This window comes from Loxodonta africana, chromosome 7, assembly GCF_030014295.1.
Source record: "Loxodonta africana isolate mLoxAfr1 chromosome 7, mLoxAfr1.hap2, whole genome shotgun sequence".
Taxonomy (NCBI): domain Eukaryota; kingdom Metazoa; phylum Chordata; class Mammalia; order Proboscidea; family Elephantidae; genus Loxodonta; species Loxodonta africana.
Window position 1 is genome coordinate 86000169 of NC_087348.1, and position 20869 is coordinate 86021037.

General features: G+C 41.1%; 1 pseudogene; it reads right to left on the reverse strand.

Annotated features, from left to right (window-relative positions):
• Positions 1-7340: 7340 nt before the first annotated feature.
• Positions 7341-8933, reverse strand: LOC111749355 (olfactory receptor 52B4-like; annotated as a pseudogene).
• Between the last annotated feature and the right edge of the window lie 11936 nt (positions 8934-20869).

Consider the following 20869-nt stretch of genomic DNA (forward strand, 5'->3'; position numbering starts at 1 on the left):
AACTTTAAGGTCATTTATTTGGAACTTGAGCTGTGACTCTGAAGCCCTGAGCTCATCTCTTTCTTTCACCACTTTCTCTGGTGAAAGTAGGACTAACCAACTAGCTTCTTTATACTTCTCGTCCTGACAAAATTGTTGAAAAGCTTCAAACATATCATCTCCCAGATTTTCACCTCTCAATAGTACTTAATCTATTGGTGGTGATTTTTTGCATATTTCTATTGCCACCTCATGCCATGGATTAGCAGTGCCCTCTTTACTACTAGAAGCAGAGACATCAATATCTTTATGACTAACCAAACTTGAGAACCAATTTAGAAAACTCATCCTTAGAATTTTGCTTCTCTAGAACCACTCTAAGTTCCAAATGTCTTAGACTGGGTTCTCTAGAGAGGCAAAACCAGTGAAGCATACGTATAGAGAGAGAGAGAGAGAGAGATTTATATCAAGGAAATGGCTCACACAGTTGTAGAGACTGGGAAGTCCAAGGTCTACGAGTCAGCCATCAGGGTGGAGGCTTCTCCTGACTCATGTAGCTGCAAGGGCTGATGAGCCCAAGATCAGTAGATCAGATGGCAGACTTCTGGCTCAAGTCCCAAGAACCAGAGGTCAGATGATGACAAGCCAAATGGAGGGTTCAGAGGAGAGCAAAATCCAGCGAGGTTCGCCAAAAAGTCCATACATATTGGATGCAGACCATATCCCCAAGAAAATTCCCCTTCAACTGATTGGCTACTCACAGCAGATTTCATCATACAGGTAATTACATTATATCAGATCTCATTATGGAGGTGATTATATCATTACATAGCTGACAGACTACATCATAACTCCCAAACCACTGAGAATCATGGTCCAACCAAGCTGACACACAGCCTTAACAATCACACTGGGAATTATGGTAAAAATGCCCCGGCAAGTAGAACACGGAAATGACTCAAGATGGGAGCCACATGTGCCCAGAGACTTTTGCCAAACTCCTTGGGAAGGGAGGCAGAAGATAGCATAGTGGATGAGGATGTAGGAAACTCTGATGAGCAAGGCATTTAGCACCATAGTAGAGAGAAAGACAGACAAGTCATACCAAACATTGACATGAATATCAGCAGAGGCAAACATGGCAAGATCTGTGTGCTCACAGCAGTATGCAGCAGCACATTCACATTGCTATGGCAAAAAGGCAGCAGCTTCACCAGGAACACAGCTTCTCAGGACCACAGCCAAGCCAACTCTAAAATGATTTCAATACAACTGAGCACTGTGGTATAGTGCAGTGGGTGGTAGATGGCCACATAGTGGTCAGCTGTCATTGCTAACACAACCCCTGATTCTGTGATGAAGGTGGTATGAATGAAGAAGATTTGGGTAACACAGCCATCAAGGGAGATCTCCCTTACACGGAACCAGAATATGACCAGCGCCTTGGGCACAGTAGTAGTGGACAAGATGAAGTCAGCTGTAGCCATTATGCAGAGGAAGAGGTACTTGGCTTCGTGGAGACTGTGCTCAATGAATACAGTGAGGACGAGGAGGCTATTCCCAAGGAGAGCAAAAAGGTAGGAGATAAAGAAAGGGAGAGAGACCCATGTGTGCTCATCTTCCAGGCCACAGGTGCCCAGCAGAATGAAGAGTGAGTGGTTGGTAAGAGTGTGGTTAGGGGTTGCCATGCCCAGGGGAGGTCTCCTGTGCATTGAGGTATATAGCATTTGGTGGTCCTCTCCTTTCTCTCTCCAAGAAGCTGAATGGGGTTGAAGTAGTGGAAGGAGTAACAGATCATTCTCCATTGCATGGAGCTGTGAAAAGAATCCTGGCTAGGAAGCCAAGAAAATGAGTTAAAATTACTTGCCGTTCTGTTTACTAGCTATGTGATCTCAATGAAATTACACTGTTCCATCATCCTTAAGACTAAAGTTTAGGAGACGTCGAATTAGATCATCTGTAATTAGATGATTACATGAATTAGATCATCCTTCCAGCTCTAGAATGCCATAGATCTTAGTTTCAAATAGTTACTAAGCTAAGAGCTGTGAATTACACTCCAGTTTCCACTTTGACCACCGGAATGTGATATACAGTGCATCTCAGAAGGAAAAATGGTAACTGAATTGATTACCCAATTTCACTGAATTTTACCCACCTCCTCTATCCCTGGCTATGCAGTGGTTAAGCAATGGCTGTTAATTGAAAGGTCAGCAGTTCGAACCCGCCAGCCCACTCCACTGGAGAAAGATGTGGCGGCTGCTTCTCTAAAAATTTACAGTCATGGAAACCCTATGGGGCAGTCTACTGTGTCCTGTAGGGTCACTATGAGTCTTGAATCAACTCAAGGACAATGGGTTTTGGTTACTGAGCACACACCATATGTTCCAGGCATGGCTTCTTGAGGACCTATGGCCTACTTGGAGGGAGACAAACAATTCAGCAATAATGTCTATCTATGTAATATGTAATATAGACAGTGTAAAGAAAAAGTAAACACAAGGAGCTGTGGAAACATAGACAACTCCCTGAAAACTAAGAAATGGTTTCCTAAAGGTGCCATCCTTAGTTGAACCTTGAAGAACAAATAAGACTTTGCCAAGTGTCTTAGTTTTCTAGTGCTTCTGTAACAGAAATACTACAAATGGATGATTTTAACAAAGAGAAATTTATTCTCTCATAGTTTAAAAAAACTTTTAGGAGGCTCGAAATCCAAATTCAGGGTGCCAGCTGTAGGGGAAGGCTTTCTTTCTCTATCAGCTCTGGGGGAAGGTCCTTGTTATCAATCTTTCCCTGGCCTTGGAGCTTCTCAGCACAGAGACCCTGGGTCCAAAGGATGCACTTCCCTGCTGGTTCTTCTTTCTTGGTGGCATGAGGTCTCCCTGTCTCTCTGCTCACTTCTATTTTTATATCACAAAAGAGATTGACTCAAGATACAACCTAATCTTGTAGATTGAGTTCTGCCTCATTAACATAAGTGCCTCTAATCCTACCTCATTAACATCGCAGAGATAGGATTTACAACACATAGGAAAATCACATCAGATGGCAAAATGGTGGGTAATCACACAACATTGGGAATCATGGCCTAGCCAAAATGACACACATTTTTCGGGAACACAATTCAACCCATAACACCAAATAAAGAAGTGTGAGGAAGGAAGAACGTGATTGAAGTCAAAGATATCTGAAAGGAGATAGACTCACCTTGAGTCAAAGATATAAATGCCAGTACTGCTTGGGACTTTATAACAGAGGTCAGTAAACTACTGCCTATGGGCCAAATCCTGCCTGCTGTCTGCTTCTGTAGATAAAATGTTATTGGAATACAGCCATACCCATTCATTTACATATTGTCTATGGCTGTTTGGCAGGGGGCATAGTTGAGTAGTTGGAACAAGAGACTATTTTCGAAGCCTGAAATATCCACTCTGGCTGGTTTGCCAACCCTTGCTTTACAATAATCTTTTCATGCAGCTTATTATTTACAAAGGTTTCGGAAGGAATAGCAATTTATCCAAGGTCACAGAAGAAGTGAGTTAAAGAAGTCTAGAAGCAAGTTGTCTTGCCTCTCTCTCATTCCATTCCACTAATACTTCCACTGTGCCACCTAGCTTCTGCAGAAACATTTTGTTCTATCCTCCCTGACTCTGATCGCAGACGATGGAAAATTCCAAAACATAACCTCTTTAGTGTGAACAAATGATGAAGGCAATCCATCATTGTTTCCCATGTCCTTCGTCAATAAACTCAGTGTTTCCCCCACCTCCTCTATCCCCACACTCAGAACCCTAATGTTTATGCCCATAGGCAGAAGGGTCCAGTCTATCCTGGTACCAACCTCATGACTGTCTTCACCCCAAACTGTCCATCACAGCCATCAGGAACCCCAGTCTGAAGCGGTGCCCCTACCTCAATCTCAGGGTGTTCCCACAACCAATAGCCTGTGTGCTGTGGCCAGTGGACCAGGTTGAAGGAGAAACTATAGGGCAAATTTTTCTTTTCCTGATCATCGTCAAGGACCATGGACTTGGACTTACTCTTTTGACTTTCTTCTCCCCTGCGATCGTCTCTTCTGTCAGTAACATAACTGTTAAACCCTTAACTCTTTTCCTGCCTGGATGCCTAGAGCCTACAGCAAAAAGTATGCTTGAGAAGCTCCATGAGCTTGGGCCAGAAGAGGGACTGGAGAGAGGTTTTCAAGGGGAGAGGTCAGGGTAAAAATGAGAATGTGGTTAGGGACCCTAAGCAAGGCCCCAGATCTTGCTCCATCTGATCTTCAACCATGACTCCTAGAAGATACAGAAGCACTTTCGAAGCTGGGATCCTATAGATTCTCTCACCCATTCATTTATTCATTCACCACCCATTCAACCAACATGTATTAAGTGCTATGTTGAAGATACCATGATAAAATGTTAAACAAAATCAAGTACACTTAAAAGTATTTATGTTGTTTTGTATATAAAACTAATGTTGATTCCATCGTCTAGGGATTTTCAGTGGTAGCATTTTCGTTAATAACTTAACAAGATTTTTTCTCCCCTATTTATATAGAGGTTTTTCTATAGGTTGAGTTTGGTATGTTTGAGTCCGTTGTTCAACTGTTGTGCCAATCCATCTTTGTGAGAATTTTCCTCATTTTCTTTCTTTCTTTTTTTTTTTAATTTTATTTGGTTGTTATGGTTGAGAATATACACAGCAAAACATACACCAATTCAACGGTTTCTACATGTACAATTCAGTGACGTTGATTGCGTTCTTTGAGTCATGTAACCATTCTGAGTCTCTTTTTCGGAGTTGTTTCTCCCCCATTAAGCTAAACTCACTGCCCCCTAAGATTCCTATTTCATCTTTTGAGTTGCTCTTGTCACTTCAATTCCACATAGATAGATCTTAAAAGAGCATAGTGCTCAAGGCAGGCATTTTTTACTAGTTAAGCTAAACTATTGTTTATTTTTAAGAAGACTTCAGGGGATATTTCTGGTTTATGTTTTAAAGATTATCTCAGGGCAATAGTTTTCGGGGTTCATCCAGCCCTCATGGCCCCAGAAAGCCTGCATTCCATTGCAATTCTGTTTTACATTTTCCCACTTTTGATCAGGATTCTTCTTCAGAATCTTTGATGAAAATGTTCAGTAGTAGTATCTGGGCACCATCTAGTTCTTCTGGCCTCATGGCAAAGGAGGCAGTTGTTCATGGAGGCAATTAGCCACATATTCCATATCCTCCTCCTATTCCTAACTTTCCTTCTTCCTCTGTTATTCTAGGCAAATAGAGACCAATTGTCATGCCTTGGGTGGCATCGTGCAAGCTTGAAAGACCCCAGGCACTACACAATGAACTAGGAGGCAAAACAGAAACATTAAACACATTATTAGGCCAATTAACTGAATTTCCTTCATTTTCATTGGCCCTCAACTTTCCCAAACATGATGTCCTTTTCTAGCAATTAGTCTTTGCTGATGGTATGTCCAACGTAAGTGAGTCAAAGTCACGTCATCCTTGCTTCTAAGGAACATTCTGAATGTATTTCTTCTCCAAACATACCAAACATCCTGAAGGTGTTACAGAACCAGGAAACATCACATTCTGTTAGACATAAGGTTGCCATGAGTCAGAACCAACTCGACAGCAACTAACAAGATCACCAAAGATCATTGAGATCATACTGTAATGTAGCATGCTTTTATTTATTTAATTTGTAGAAATTATCCATGGTAATAAATGTCCTGCTCCAGTCTAACACACATGGTTAAAAAAAATCCTTTGCCATCAGGTCGATTCCAACTCATAATGACCCTATAGGACAGAGTAGAACTGCTCCACAGGGTTTCCAAGGCTGTAAATCTTTGCAGAAGCAGGCTGCCACATCTCTCTCCCTCAGAGTGACTGGTGGGTTTGAACCACCAACCTTGCAGTTAGCAGCTGAGCACTTAACCACTGTACCACCAGGGCTTCTTAACACACACAGTTAATAAGTACTCTATAAAAATTTCCTAAAAAAAAAAATGGGTAACAAAATATTCCACCTTGGGGATGTACCACGAGGATCATTGGTCATTGAAATTCATCTTCTTTATTTCGCTTAGCTTGTTTATTCATCAACATACATTTTGAAAGATTAAATATTAAAAAAAAATACCATGAGAAGAACTAGAAAAAAACTAATGTAAATAATAATTAAATCATGCATGGAAGAAAATCCTCAAAGTTTAAAACAGCAAAACTCACAAAGGAAAAGACTGATAGATTTGAAAATATTTGTTATATTCTCGTAAATAAAACAAAATTTGACCAAACAAACCAAAGAAAATTCTAGATATTTGAAATCCTGAGAAAATGATGGCAATAAATATTACTCCCTTGGGGAAGTTATGTATTATCTCTGAACCTCAAATTCCATGTCTGTATAATGAGAATAAAAACAATGGATCTGATATGAAGATTAAATGAGATTAGGTACATAAAAAGCTTTCCCCATGTCCAACAAATGGTTGTTACTGTTAATCCACAAAGAAATACGATATCCAATAAACCCGTTGCAGTTGCCATCAAGTCGATTCTGACTTAGCAACCTTGTAGGAGAGAATAGAACTGCCCTGTAAGCTTTCCAAGGAGTGGCTGGTGGATTCAAACTGCCGACTTTTTGGTTAGCAGCTGTAGCACTTAACCACTGGGCCATCAGTGCTCCAATATCCAATAAGCACAGTGAAATTTGGTCAATATATCTGTTTATGAAATAAATTCAAACTGAAGGAAAATGCGCAAGTGATTTTTACCTTATCCCATGGGAAATTCTTTTAAAATGGATCTACTTACTAAACGCTAATAAGAGAACTGTAAGTTTGGCACTTTTATGCATTTCTGATGAGAGTAAAAATTAGTAGTAACTTTTCTAGATGCAATTTTCCAGTGGGCGGGGGAAGCCTAAAATTTTCATACCCCTGTCCTTCTTAAAGTAATTCTGCTTAAGGTAAAGATCATGCAAAACGTAATTCACTTCTCCCCCAAAGAGGCAAATCTTATGCACAAAAGTGTCCCTAGCACAATATTTATATCATTAATGATTAAAAAACTTAAATATTAAAAACTGAAAGAATGAGCATCACCTCAATCAGGTGATCAAGGTTAACATCAATAGTGATAAACGAGGTTAGATTATCCAATAAGCAAGGTAAGCACAGGCTTAATTGTGCTTACTTACTAATCTGTAGTAAACAGTCTTACATGGGATTCACCACATCTTTGAAATGGTTTCTGGAAAGGAGGTCTGAAAACAGATCACTAACAGTATCTGTACCATGTTGAGGGAGATGATTTTGAGAAATAACAAACCAAAAGTAAAGAGGAGCACCACTCCCCATGTTCTCTTAATACCCATCGTACCTTCAGAAAGCATATGAAAGTTTTAAGTGGGTGTCCAGAGATACGGTTAGACATCCCAGGACTTAACATAACTCAAAGCAGAAAACTTAATAATTACCTGAACAAAACTCAGTATTACATTGACTATACTCAAAACTCGGTTGTTTATAGAGTTAGACATGACTCCTACTTTCAGATTATTAGAGAGGCAAGTCCCACAACCTCAGGTAAGTTGCTCCAAAGGTCCAGAAGTCAAACAGCCATTTTTCCTAGTGACTCAGTTTTTATTTTTCTGTTCAGTTACCAAAACATAACTCAGGGAGGGCCAAAATTTCTGAGAAATCAGTCTCTGCCATCCCCAGTCATTTCTGCTTTGGAAAAAACACATAGACCACTTGGTCTCATATCTGCTTAGTCTTGACCCTGTAAATGATGGGATTCAGCATAGGTGGAGCAAGCATGGTGATACTGGCCAGCAAGATGTGGACATGTAGTGGTATGTGGTGTCCAAAGCACTGTGTGAGAACTGAGAAGATTCCAGGCCCATAAAAGAGAATAACGACACAGACATGGGAGCCTCATGTATTGAGAGCTTTGTTGCGAGCATCTTGGGAAGGAATGTGAAAGACAGCATGGAGAATCAGAACTTAGGAAGCAAAAATGAGGAAAACATCTAAGATCACTGTGGACATTAAGACAAAAAACCCATACCAGATATTTATGCGGATGTTATCAAAGGCATACTTGGCCAAGCCAATGTGTTCACAGAATGTATGTGGAAGGATGTTATTTCTGCAAAAAGTCAGCCTCTTCAGAAGAAATATCATGGTGGAAATTGTACAATGTGCTCTCAAAAAACAACCACACCAATTTTCCCAATCAGGGAGTGGGTAAGAATCGAAGTATATCTCAGTGGGTAACATATTGCAATGTAGCGGTCAAATGCCATAATCAGCAAGATGCCTGACTCAGAGCTGAAGGAGGAATGCTGGAAGTAGAGCTGGGCAATGCAGCCATTAAGAGAAATTTCCCTATAATTGCACCAGAAAATGGCCAATGCCTTGGGCTTTGTGGTGGTAGCAAAGACAATGTCAACTCCAGCCAGCATACAGAGGAAAACATACATAGGTTCGTGGAGGCTGCTCTTGGTGAGGATAATGAAAATGAGCAGACCATTCCCAAGGAGAATGAAGACACAGGAGATGAAGAAGGGGATGGAAATCCATATGTGTAAGTCTTCTCAGCCTGGAATGCCCAGCAGATAGAAGACCCTATGGTTAACACCAGTGTAGTTGAAGCCAGCCATTCCTGAGACAAACTAAAGTGGCCTTTATCTTTCTACTAATAGACACAAAGAGAATTACAGATTATATGTAAATATTTTCTTTGGGCTTTCTGGTTAAATATATCAGATGACATACCAGCATTTACCAACATTTCTTCACAGTACCCCACTAACACGTCAGTAAGAGAATAAAAACAGCATGAACATAAAAAGAAGAGAGAACGGTAGCACAGTAGAGATAGAAACAACACTTTGAAAGCAGTTGGATGAATACTGACTAAGCAAAAACCAAACCCATTGCCGTTGAATAAGCAGATGGAATAAAACTAATAACTTCTAGATGAAGACAGGAATCAAGGTGATTTTCACTGCAGGACCCAGATAGTGTCAAGAATTAGAGGTATCATAAAAAACATAGGCTTCTCTAAATTGGGATAAGCATAGAATAAAAATCATAGGAGGAGTATGCAGGACTCCTGGATTTCCTTTCTCAACCTGTCCATCCAGGTGCTACTTTACCAATCCATAATAAAGCTGAAGGTTTATTCCCTGGTGGAGTTAAACCAGGAAAATTCTGGAGACTGTAGGCATAGCAGTGGGCAGAGTGATTTAAATGAAAGGCTACATACTGAACAAAATGAAAGACTACATGCTGACCCCAGTGAACTTCTCCTATTTGTGTCTGACAGTACTACACATTCCCTATACCCAGATTGTCTCACCCATTCAGATTTTAAAATGAAGCAATAAAAAGTATTTAGAGATTTTGCATGTAGGTATGGAATTTGTTTAGGGACAGACTTCCCTGTGGAATTTCTCCAACCCAGAATTTTACACTCAAATAAATAAAAAATGTGTTGGGATTAAAAAAAATAAAAAGCTATTTAACACTTTCAAATACTTCTAAAGATTTACCTCCTAGTAAATCTTTCGCAGGAAGGTATTTGAAGATAAGTACCACCAAAATGAGGGAACAAGCCAAAAACAGAGAAACATGGGCTCCGACTAAGAAGCTGATACAAAGAGATACAATACAGGAGAGGGTGTAGGCTTCAAGGGGGCGAGGAAATCCCTTGATTAACGGTGAGCAGTGTCAGCTGTGGAGAGTCCTGGAGCACCATGAGTCTAGATTGAATCAAGGGGATAGGGGGCGCCAGAAGGAAATTCTAATACGAAGAGAATACAGACGCTTGTTTGAAACATAATCCTCATTTCCGGTGGAAAGTTAAGGTATATAAAAACCAAGCAAACAAACAAAAAAATAGACAATTATTAAGTCTAAGGAGGAAAAAAAACTTTACAAGAACTGTATTCCCTGTGTACTTCAGTTATTAATTATATTAATAATAATGTAAACATAAACATGCATCTTAAAAATCATATTAATAAGATCAGGAAAAGAAAAGTTTATATGTCTGAATGTGTATGACGGGGTACGTCTAGGAAACCTAAATGATCAGCTTCCATATTAAAAAAAAAATCAGTAGATAGCATATAAAAACGACTTAAAAATTTTTGATCAAGGAATAACAGTATGAGCACCCTGACAGGGAACACATAAGAGAGCCCCTGATGGAGCAGGAGAAAAATGGAGTGCAGAACTCAAATCCTAGTAAAAAGACCAGACTTAATGGTCTGACTGAGACTGGGGGGACCCAGGAGGACATGGCCCCTGGACTCTCTGTTAGCCCAAAACTAAAACCATTTCCAAAGCCAGCTCTTGAGACAAAGATTAGACTGGATTATAAGACATAAAATGATACCTGTGAAGAGTGTGCTTCTTAGCTCAAGTAGATGCATGAGACTAAAAGGGCAGCTCCTGTCTGCAGGCGAGATGAGAAGGCAGAGGGGTACAGGAGCCGGTTGAATGGACACCGGAAATGCAGGGTAGAAAGGAGAAGTGTGCTGTCACATTACAGGGAGAACAACCAGGGTCATATAACAATGTGTGTATCAATTTTTCTATGAGAAACTAACTTGAGCTGTAAACTTTCGCTGAAACCGCAATGAAAAAATTAAAAAGAAATAACAATATAAGCATGCTGTTTTTATGGAGGTAGAAACCGTAGTGGTTAAGTGCTACGGCTCCTAACCAAGAGGTCGGCAGTTTGAATCCACCAGGTGCTCCTTGGAAACTCCATGGGGCAGTTCTACTCTGTCCTATAGGGTCGCAATGAGTCAGAATCTATTCTCCAGTAGTGGGTTTTAAGTATTAAAGTAATTGATTGTGAGGAGAAGGAATCAGAGGTAAGGTAGGAAAGGGAACTTCTATTTTTTATTTTAAGCCTTCTAGGACTTTCAGAGTGTTAAACCATGTATATGTATAATATTTATGAAAATTAAACTAAAAAATGATCATAATAAAGGGCCTACCTCTTCACCAATAACAAATTTTTCGCTCAAAAATATACATTCCCTTGCTTCACTGTCTCTCTTTCTCTCTCATTCTCACTCCTCTCTCTCCTCGTTTTGATTTCTGGAGCTAAAACTCCTCTTCAAGCACCAGATTATCCCCTTAGGGCTCCTTAGAGAAGCTAGGGTGGCTCAAATGAACCTACTCCTCTTTCCTGAGAGGAGAGTCTAGGGAAGCTGGCATTAGAAGAGGCATAGAGAGTCTATTGGAGATATTTCCTGTAAGAAGAAGAATTCTAGGTGAAGGAAACGGCAGTTTAAGTTGAATCACCAGAACAGAGAGTCACAGACCTTCAGTCAGTTCCCAGACTTGATCAAGTTTACAGACTTACAACTTTTTGAATGAAGAGGAAGCCAGGTACCCATGAGGAAGGACCCCACTACACTTCCAAAAATGTATACTGTTAATCTTTCTCCCAGCCTTCCCCAAAGGAATCTACAGCCTTTTATGGGAGTGACTGTTCATTGGGGAAAAGGAAATAATTAGACTTTTGGGGGATTATTGGACACTGGCTCTGAACTGACACTAATTCCAGGACACACAAAACATCACTGTGGCCCACCACCCAGAGTGGGGGCATATGGAGGTCAGGTTATTAACAGTCTTAGTGTATGTCCATCTCACAGTGGGCCACCATGCCCATCCTGTAGTGATTTCCCCAGTTCAGAATGCATTATTGGAATAGATATACTCAGCAACTGGCAGAACCCCCGCAATGGATCCCTGCCATGTGGAGTAAGGGCTACTGTGGTACAGAAAACCAAGTGGACACGATTAGAACTGCCCGTACCTAGGAAAATAGTAAGCCAAAAGCACTACCACATTCCTGGAGGAATTGCAGAGATTACTGCCACCATCAAAGACTTGAAGAATACATGGGTGGTGACTCCCATCCCATCCCCATTCAACTCACCTATTTGACTTGTGGAAAAAATGGATGGATCTTGGAAAATGACAGTGGATTATATAAAACTTAACCAGGTGGTGACTGTAATTACAGCTGCTGTTCCAGATGTGGTTTCATTACTTTAGGAAATTAATACATCTCCTGGTACCTGGGTAATGCCTTTTTCTCTATACCTGTTTCAAAGGACCACCAAGTGCAGTTTGCCTCAGCTGGCAAGGCCAGCAATACACCTTCATTGTCCCACCTCAGAGTATATCAACTCTCCGGCTCTATGTCATAACTTAATTAGCAGGGACCTTGACCACCTTTCCCTTCCGCAAGACATCACACTGGTCCATTACATTGATGATATTATGCTGACTGGACATAGTAAGAAAGAAGTATCAATGACTCTAGATTTATTGGTAAGATATTTGCATACTAAATGGTGGGAAATTAACCCAGCAAAAATTCAGGCACCTTCTACCTCAGTGAAATTTCTAGAGGTTCAGTGGTGTGGTGGTTACACAGATATTCCTTGTAAAGTGAAGGATCCATTCTTGCATCTGGCCCCTCCTACAACTAAAAAGGAAGTACAATGCCTGGTGGGCTTCTTTGGATTTTGGAGGCAGCGTATCCTTCACTTGGGTGTGCTACTGTGCCCTATTTATCAAGTGACTTGAAAAGCTGCTGGTTTTGAGTGGGGCCCAGAACAAGAGAAGGCTCTGTAACAGGTTCAGGCTGCCTTATAAGCTGCTCTGCCATCTGGGCCATTTGATCCAGCTGATCCAGTGTCAGTGGCCAATGGAGAGGCTGTTTGGAGTCTTTGGCAGGCCCCTATTGGTGAATGACAGCCTAAGTGCTTTGGATTTTGGAGCAAAGCCCTGCCATCCTCTGCAGGTAACTACTCTCCTTTTGAGAAACAGCTTTTGGTTTGTTACTAGATCTTAGTAGAGACTGAATGTTTAACCATGGGCCACAAAGTCACCGTGTGGCTTAATATGCCCATTGTGAACTGAGTAATGCCTGACCTACAGAGCCTTAAAGTAGGACATTCACAACAGCACTCCATCATTAAATGGAAGTGGTATTGTCTGAGTTATCTAGTTAGTGCTGCTGTAATAGAAATACCACAAGTTGATGGCTTTAACAAACAGAAATTTATTCTCTCACAGACTAGGAGGCTAGAAGTCTGAATTCATGGCACCAACTCCAGGGGAAGGCTTTCTCTCTGTGTTGGCTCTGAGGTGACGTCCTTGTCATCAATCTTCCCCTGATCTAGGACGTTCTTAGCTCAAGGATCCTGGGTCCAAAGGACACACTCCACTCCTGGCTCTTCTTTCTTGGTGGTATGAGGTCCCTCTCCTCTCTGCTCAATTCTCTCTTTTACATCTCAAAAGAGATTAACTCAGGATACATCCTAATCCAGTAGGTTGAATCCTGCCTCATTAACATAACTGCCCCTGATCCTGCCTCATTAACATCAAAGAGGTTAGAATTTACAGCACATAGGATAATCACATCAGATCACAAAATGGTGGACAACCACACAATACTGGGCATCATGGGGACACTGTTCAATCCGTGATAGGTATATACAGGATCAGGCCCACCAGACAGGACCTGAAGGCACAAGTAAGTTGCATGAAGAAGTAGCCCAAATGCCCATGGTCTCCATTCCTATCACGCTACCTGCCCTGTCCCAGCCTACACCTATGGCTACATGGGGAGTTCCTTATGATCAGCTGACTGAGGAAAAGAAAATGCACGCCTGGTTTACAGATCAGTCTGCATAATAATGCAGGCAGCACTCGAAAGTGGACAGGGCAGCACTGCAGCCCCTTTCAGGGACCTCCCTGAAGGACAGTGTTGAAGGGAAATCCCCCCAATGGGCAGAACTTTGAGCAAAGCACCTGGTTGTTCACTGGGTTTGGAAGGAGAAATGGCCATGTGTAATTGTATACTGATTCATGAGCTGTGGCCAGTGGTTTGGCAGGATGTTCAAGGACTTGGAAGGAACATAATTGGAAAATTGATGACAAGGAGGTATGGGGAAGAGGCATGTGGATGGACCTTTCCAAATGGGCCACAGAAGTGAAAATATTTGTATCTCATGCCCTTGGCAGAGGAGGATTTTAATAGTCAGCTGGCTAGGATAACATGTTCCTTGAAAACCAATCATCCTCTTTTCCCAGCCACTCTTGTCATTCCCCGATAGGCTCATGATCAAAGTGGCCATGGTGGTAGGGATGGAATTTATGCATGAGTTCAGCAACATGGACTTCCACTTACCAGGGCTGACTTGGATACAGCCACTGCTGAGTGCCCAGTCTGCCAGCAACGAAGACCAACACTGAGCCCCTGATACGGCACCATTCCTCGAGAAGATCACTCAGCAACCTGGTGGCAGGTTGATTATACTGGAGAGCTTCCATCATGGAAAGGGTAGTGTTTTGTTCTTAGTGGGATAGATACTTACTCTGGATATGGATTTGGCTTCCCTACACACAATGCTTCTGCCAAAATTATTATCCATGAACTCACAGAATGCCCTATCCATCATCATGGTATCCCACACAGCATTGCCTCTGATGAGGGATTCACTCCACAGCAGATAAAGTATGGCAATGGGCCCATGCTCATAGAATTCATTGGTCTTACCATATTCCCACCATCCTGAAGCGGCTGATTTGATAGGATAATGGGATGGCCTTCTAATGACACAATTTTATGACACCAACTACGTGGTAATACCTTGAAGGATTGAGGCAATATTCTCTGGCCTTCTCCAGGAGGCTGTATATGCTCTAAACATGTCCAAGATATGGTGCTGCTTCTCCCATAACCAGCATTCATGGGACCAAGGTTCAAGGAGTGGAGATGGGAGTGATAGCATTCACTATTACCCCTAGTGAGCCTAATAGTGAGTCACAAGATTTTTGTTTTCTCTCCCCACGACACTATGCACTGCAGGTCTAGAGGTCTTAGTTCCAAAGGGAGGAATGCTCCCACCTGGAGACATATCACTGATTCCATTGAACTGGAAGTTCAGAATGCCACCCGGTCACTTTGGGCTCTTCATGCCTCTGTAATCAACAGGAAAAGAAGAGAGTTAGCCATATTGGCTGGTGTGATTGATCCTGATTACCAAGAGGAAGTTGGATTGATATTCATAATGGAGATAAAGAAGAGTATGTCTGGAATACAGGCTATCCCTTAGGGTGTCTCTTAGCACTACCATGCCCTGTGATTAAAGTCAATGGAAAACTACAGCAACCCAATACTGACATGATTACTAATGTCCCAGACCCCTCAGGAATGAAGGTTTGGGTCCCCTACCAGGCAAAGAACCGTGACCAGCTGAGGCATTGCTGAGGGTAAGGGGAATATGGAATGAGTGGTAGAAGAAGATAGTTCTAAATATCAGCCATGACCACGTAACCAGTTGTAGAAATGAGGGCTGTAATTGTTATGAGTATTTCTTGTATGTGTGCATCAAATGTTTTTGTTTTTTTATAAAATATAAGATGTAAGCAGGGCTAGCAGATTTTGGGTTGTACATGTGTTAGTTGCATTATGTGATGTGCAAGTATGACTTTATCTTTATTTAGAGACTATATGTATGGTTTAAGGAGATGTGTATAGGTGCTAAGGTGACAAGGATGGACTGTGATGGTTGTGTGTCAATTTGGCTGGGCCATGAGTCTCAGTGGTTTGGCAGTTATGATGTAATTTGATATTGAAAGACGAGCTAGTTGGATATAAAATTTCAGTGATGTAATGGTGTCAACTCTATGATGAGATCTGTTATGAGCAGTCAGTCAGTTGAAAGTGAGTTTCCGTGGGGGTGTAGCCAGCCTCCAGTATATAAATGGATGCTCCAGGTTCTTGCTCTGGATCCTGCATATAGCCCATCATCATCTGACTTCTGTTTCTTGGGACTTGAGCTAACAGCTTACTGGCTGATCTTGGAATTTGTTGGCCTCTGCAGCCTGTGAGCCAGTGGCCTGCCATCTGACTGCCAATCTTGGCTTCATCAACCTCCACAGCTACGTGAGTCAGGAGAAGCCTCCAGCACAATGCCCAACCCACAGACTTGGGATCTGCCAGTCTCTACAACCATGTTAGCCATTTCCTTGAGATCTATGTGTGTATGTGTGTGTGTGTATACATACATACACACATATATGTGTATGCACACACTTCACTGGTTTTGCTTCTCTAGAGAACCACAAACAGGTGGCTCATGTTTTTATTCTATTTGATATCTTTATATTAACACCTTTTATGATAAGGTTTATTTCTCCTTTTGATTATTTTAGTCTTCTTCTATTTTGCTTATCAGTTTTAAATGTTTTTTGATTTCTGCCTATTACATATATGGCAATCAATGAACTAATTTTTACTTTTTCTTTTTCCTCTCTCTCCTCCTTTCATTTTTATTTGCATTTTTTCCACCTGGTGAGAACATATAATATTTGCTTAATATACTTCTACGCTTGTTTCAGATTTTTAAATCTGAGATAACAAATATATTTATTATTCACCAGCAGTCCTTTTGCCAAAGTTTCCCCAATGACCTTTTGTTTGAATGAAACTTTTTCCCTACCATGATTACTCAGGAAAGGTGGACAGGTAAAATACTCCAGGTCTTTACTGTTCAACATTAATTTTCTATATCCTTGATGTTGAAAGACAAGCTAGTTGGATATAAAATTTCAGATCTTACTTTCTTTCCTTGAGTTTCTTTTAAAAACATTGCTCTACTTTTATTTGTTCTATATGTTGCAGTCAAGAAGTATAATGCCAAACTTTCTTTTTTGTTGTTGCCATTTTTGTTTGTTGGAGGGGCACTGTTGTGTCTGGAGACCTTAGAATTTTTTTCTTTATCTTTAATTTTTAATGGACTCATCAAAATTTGTCTCAGAGTTGACAATTTCAGATAAATTTTTCAAGTGTACAGTGGGTCTTTTTTAAAACAAATTTTAATATCATCTCTAATTTCCATCATTTTGTTAATCTTCTCTCATTATCTTTTATTCCAAAATAATAAACCTAAGCATTGGATGAATTCCCTAGCACTAGGATTTCAGACAGTAATAAAAGTATCCTATAAAACCAATACTCACCGAATCTACTTTAAATTGTCATTCATAGATAAGTGTAAGTACATAAAAATTTGCTTATTTTCATTTCTTGTCCATGGGGGGACTTCCATTTTTGAGCCATTCCCACTTGCCAGACACTGTCAGTTGACATATCTTCTCTGAGTCTTTGGAAGGTAAAGGCATCCTAATAACCTGTCATTTAAACAAGAGAATTTATTACCTTTGAACCAGCCTGAGTAATTTCTCTGTGTCTCAGGGTCCTCATTTATAAGTTGGAAGTCGTTTTTAATACCTCATTTACTGGCTTATTGTAAGAAATAAATAAGATAGTACTATGTGTGAAGAGTATTATATTGCCTAGCACAAAGTAAGTGCTCAATAAATATTTATCATGACCAGTAATCAAAAGAATATGTGTTACAAACAGAATACTATAGATAGTTGTTGCAGGTAAAATTTCAGCTGTGCCAAGGAAATTATCAGGGTCTGCTACCTTTACTATTCAAAGTATGATCCTCAGACCAGTAGTGGAGATATCACCTGGGAGCTTGTTAAAAAGTTAATAATGGTCTGCCCTAGGCCTGCTTAATCATATTTTGCATGTTAACAAGACCTCCCAGGTGAATCATATGCATAGGAATATTTGAGGCTTACTCTTACAGGCCATGGAGCCCTGGTGGCACAGTGGTTAAGCACTCAGCTGTTAACCAAAAGGTAGGCAGTTCCAAATCACCAGCTGCTCCTTGGAAACCCCATGGGGCAGTTCACTCTGTCCTATACAGTCACTCTGAGTCAGAATGAACTCATCAGCAACGAGTTTGGTTTTTTGATTCATTATAGACCATAAGGATCCCTGGTTGCCCAGTGGTTAAAGTGGTCAACTGCCAACCAAAAGGTCAATGGTTCAAATCCACCAACCATGCCGCAGGATAAAGATGTGGCAGTCTGCTTCCAGAAAGATTTACAGCCTTGGAAACCCTATGGGGCAGTTCTGCTTTGTCCTATCGGGTCGCTATGAGTAGGAAATCAACTCGATAGAAGTAGTTTTGGTTTATTATAGATCGTTGTTAATCACTGCAAAGGAATCAGGGCTGTGGCTTTAGGCCCCCACGTACAGCCAAGAAAATTTAGATGCTGGTGCTGTAGCTGGTGAGGTGACATGGGGATCTATATTCACTAACTCTAGTGATTCTCAACTGTTTGGATCAGTTTAGTCGTTTCAGAAATGGAAATCTCCCACTCAGACTGGCCCAGGACATGCATTGGACAGTTCAAGAAAGTATAAATATGAAAGGAAGAGATGCGTTAGTCAACTAGTGGATGAATTTTAGGCAGTAGTATAAATCTGTGATTGCTTGCAGGCATCGAAATCTCGGAAGTTATTATGTTGGTGTGACTCAGGAGTTAGGTGCCACCTATGCATAAAAGCAAGTTTCAGGGTTATCTGTGTAGATGTGTTTGTGTGTGCACACATATATGCATGCAAGTAAGTATTAATGCAAAGTCCTGTTTCAATCTCACAACCTTTTTGCTTGAGGTAGTTTTCATTAAGGAGCCCTAGAGGCCCAACAGTTATAAGCTCAGCTGCTAACGGAAAGGTTGATTGTTTGAACCCACCAAGCCACCCCACAGCAGAAAGATCCACATGGTGATCTACTTCCATAAAGATACAGCCTAGAAAACTCTATAGGGTAGTTCTACTCTGTCACATGGAGTCACTATGAGTCAAAAATCAACTCAAGGGCATGTAACAACAACAGTTTTCATTAGGATCCTCTGCCCATATGGACATCTCCCAAAGGAAGAATTTCCCTTTATGCCATCAAGAACCAGCCATGATATCACCTACTGAAGAAAGCATACAAGAATCCATTTGATTCATATTAAAAATGTATGTTTCTTACAGAAAATACAACAGAGTTTTCCAAGCAGCAGAATAATTCTCCTTAGAGTTGGATCAATTTAATAAGTCTCTTGAGGTTGGGGTTCAGATAGAGACACATCAATTACTTGAGGTCTTTGGCCTTCTGCCATGAGGATTTATTACTTCTAGCTCCCTACGTGTATCCTTCCCTAAGGTTTCCATGGCTGGGAAGTTAACTAAGAAATACAAATTTTTCAGTGAGCGTTTAATTTTATTTTCTAAATTTATCTGAGTCTCACATTTAGTTTTATCACATTTTATGATTTACACCTATCTGAAAGAAAAATAAGATTCAATATTGAGAAGGTGAATATTTTTTGTTATAATATTGTTTTACATAATATCTCCTAGTTTTTATTTATTTATTTGGCCCTAATATTAATTGAAGGAGCCTTGGTGGCACAGTGGTAAAGCATTTGACTGCTAACCAAAGGGTCAGCTGTTCAAACCCACCAGTTGCTTTGTGAGAGTAAAGGCCAGGCAATCTGCTCCCATGAAGATCACAGGCTAGGAAACCCTATGGAGTTGGAATTGACTCAACAGCACACAACAACAATATTAATTGTATTTTACAATTACGTTCACTTTTATATTTTATTTATGATTTCTGAACAAATAAACCTGTAATTAGGAGGCAGGGCCAAGATGGTGAAGTAGTCAGATGCTTCTCGTGAACGCTTTTACAAAAAAGACCCCAAAAAACAAGTGAAATGATTACACTTATGAAAAGCTAGAAGCCATGAGCATCCAAGGCAAAGTTAGAAAACCAACTGAGTGGCAGGAAGTGGGAAAGACGGTTTAAAAGTGGAGAGGAGTTTCCAGACCTGAATCACCAGGAGCCCTCAGGCACCATTCCCAGGAGCGGCTGTGGCAGGCTGGTGGTAGCATTAGGCCACAGTTTCCTCAGGGAGAAAGAGCCAGCCGCACAGCCTACTCACACCTCCGGAACCAGAGAAGAATGGCACTCTCAGGCAAAAACTAAGTACTTGTGTATATTTTACCATGCCCCCAGCCCCAAAGTCAGCTTCAGTGGCTGTCAATTTCCCTGGGCTTGAGATAGGTCCTGTTACCTACTCTGAGCCATTCTTCCAGCATTGGAAAAGGAATAAATTCACAATGGGGGAAAAGATAATCTGCCAGCTCCACTAACCTGGGGAGCTCAGGACAGAAGCAGCTCCTCTCCAGGCATAAATGGTCCATGAATTTTGAATAGCTGTCCCCTCTGCATGGAACTGTGTGGGCCTATTTCAAGAGAACAGGCCCTTGTTGTCAGACTGCAACTGTTTCAGCTATGTGGTGGAGATGTGGGTGTTTGATGTTTGACACTGCTTTGCCTATTAAACAGGGTCCTCACCTACCCACATCAGGGGCCTAAGGACTGGTAGCTCCACTCAGGTCACCCAGCCATCCACGACAGGGGTCTAAGGATAACTGGTACCTCCCAGTCCTTACAAACAGAAACACTGGGTGCCCAAGGTCCATCTTCAGAACCCACCCACCTGTGCACTATAGGGAACAGGAACACACATTCCTCACAGACACTCAGGGGATGGTTGTCATCTCCCTGCCTTGTTCAGAGTGTGACCCCCTGATGCAACCAGATACTGGTACCTACACCAATCACCCTGCCCCTCTAAGACTGTAGGACAGAGCCTGTACCACACCCTTGATGACCAACTACCTGGACACCTGAGCTGAATCCATACAAGAAAAGTGGATGGACTCCTAGGCTCATATACCTGGTAACAGCTGTAGCCATCTGGTGACTGAATGTTAGAGCTTCAAAGGCAAAAACAATTAAGCTAGCTCACTCAAGCAACCTATTTGGACATATTAAAAACAAAATAAAGCAAGAAGCTAGGATATAGTAAGCAAACATAAAATAAACTAACACAATAACTTATAC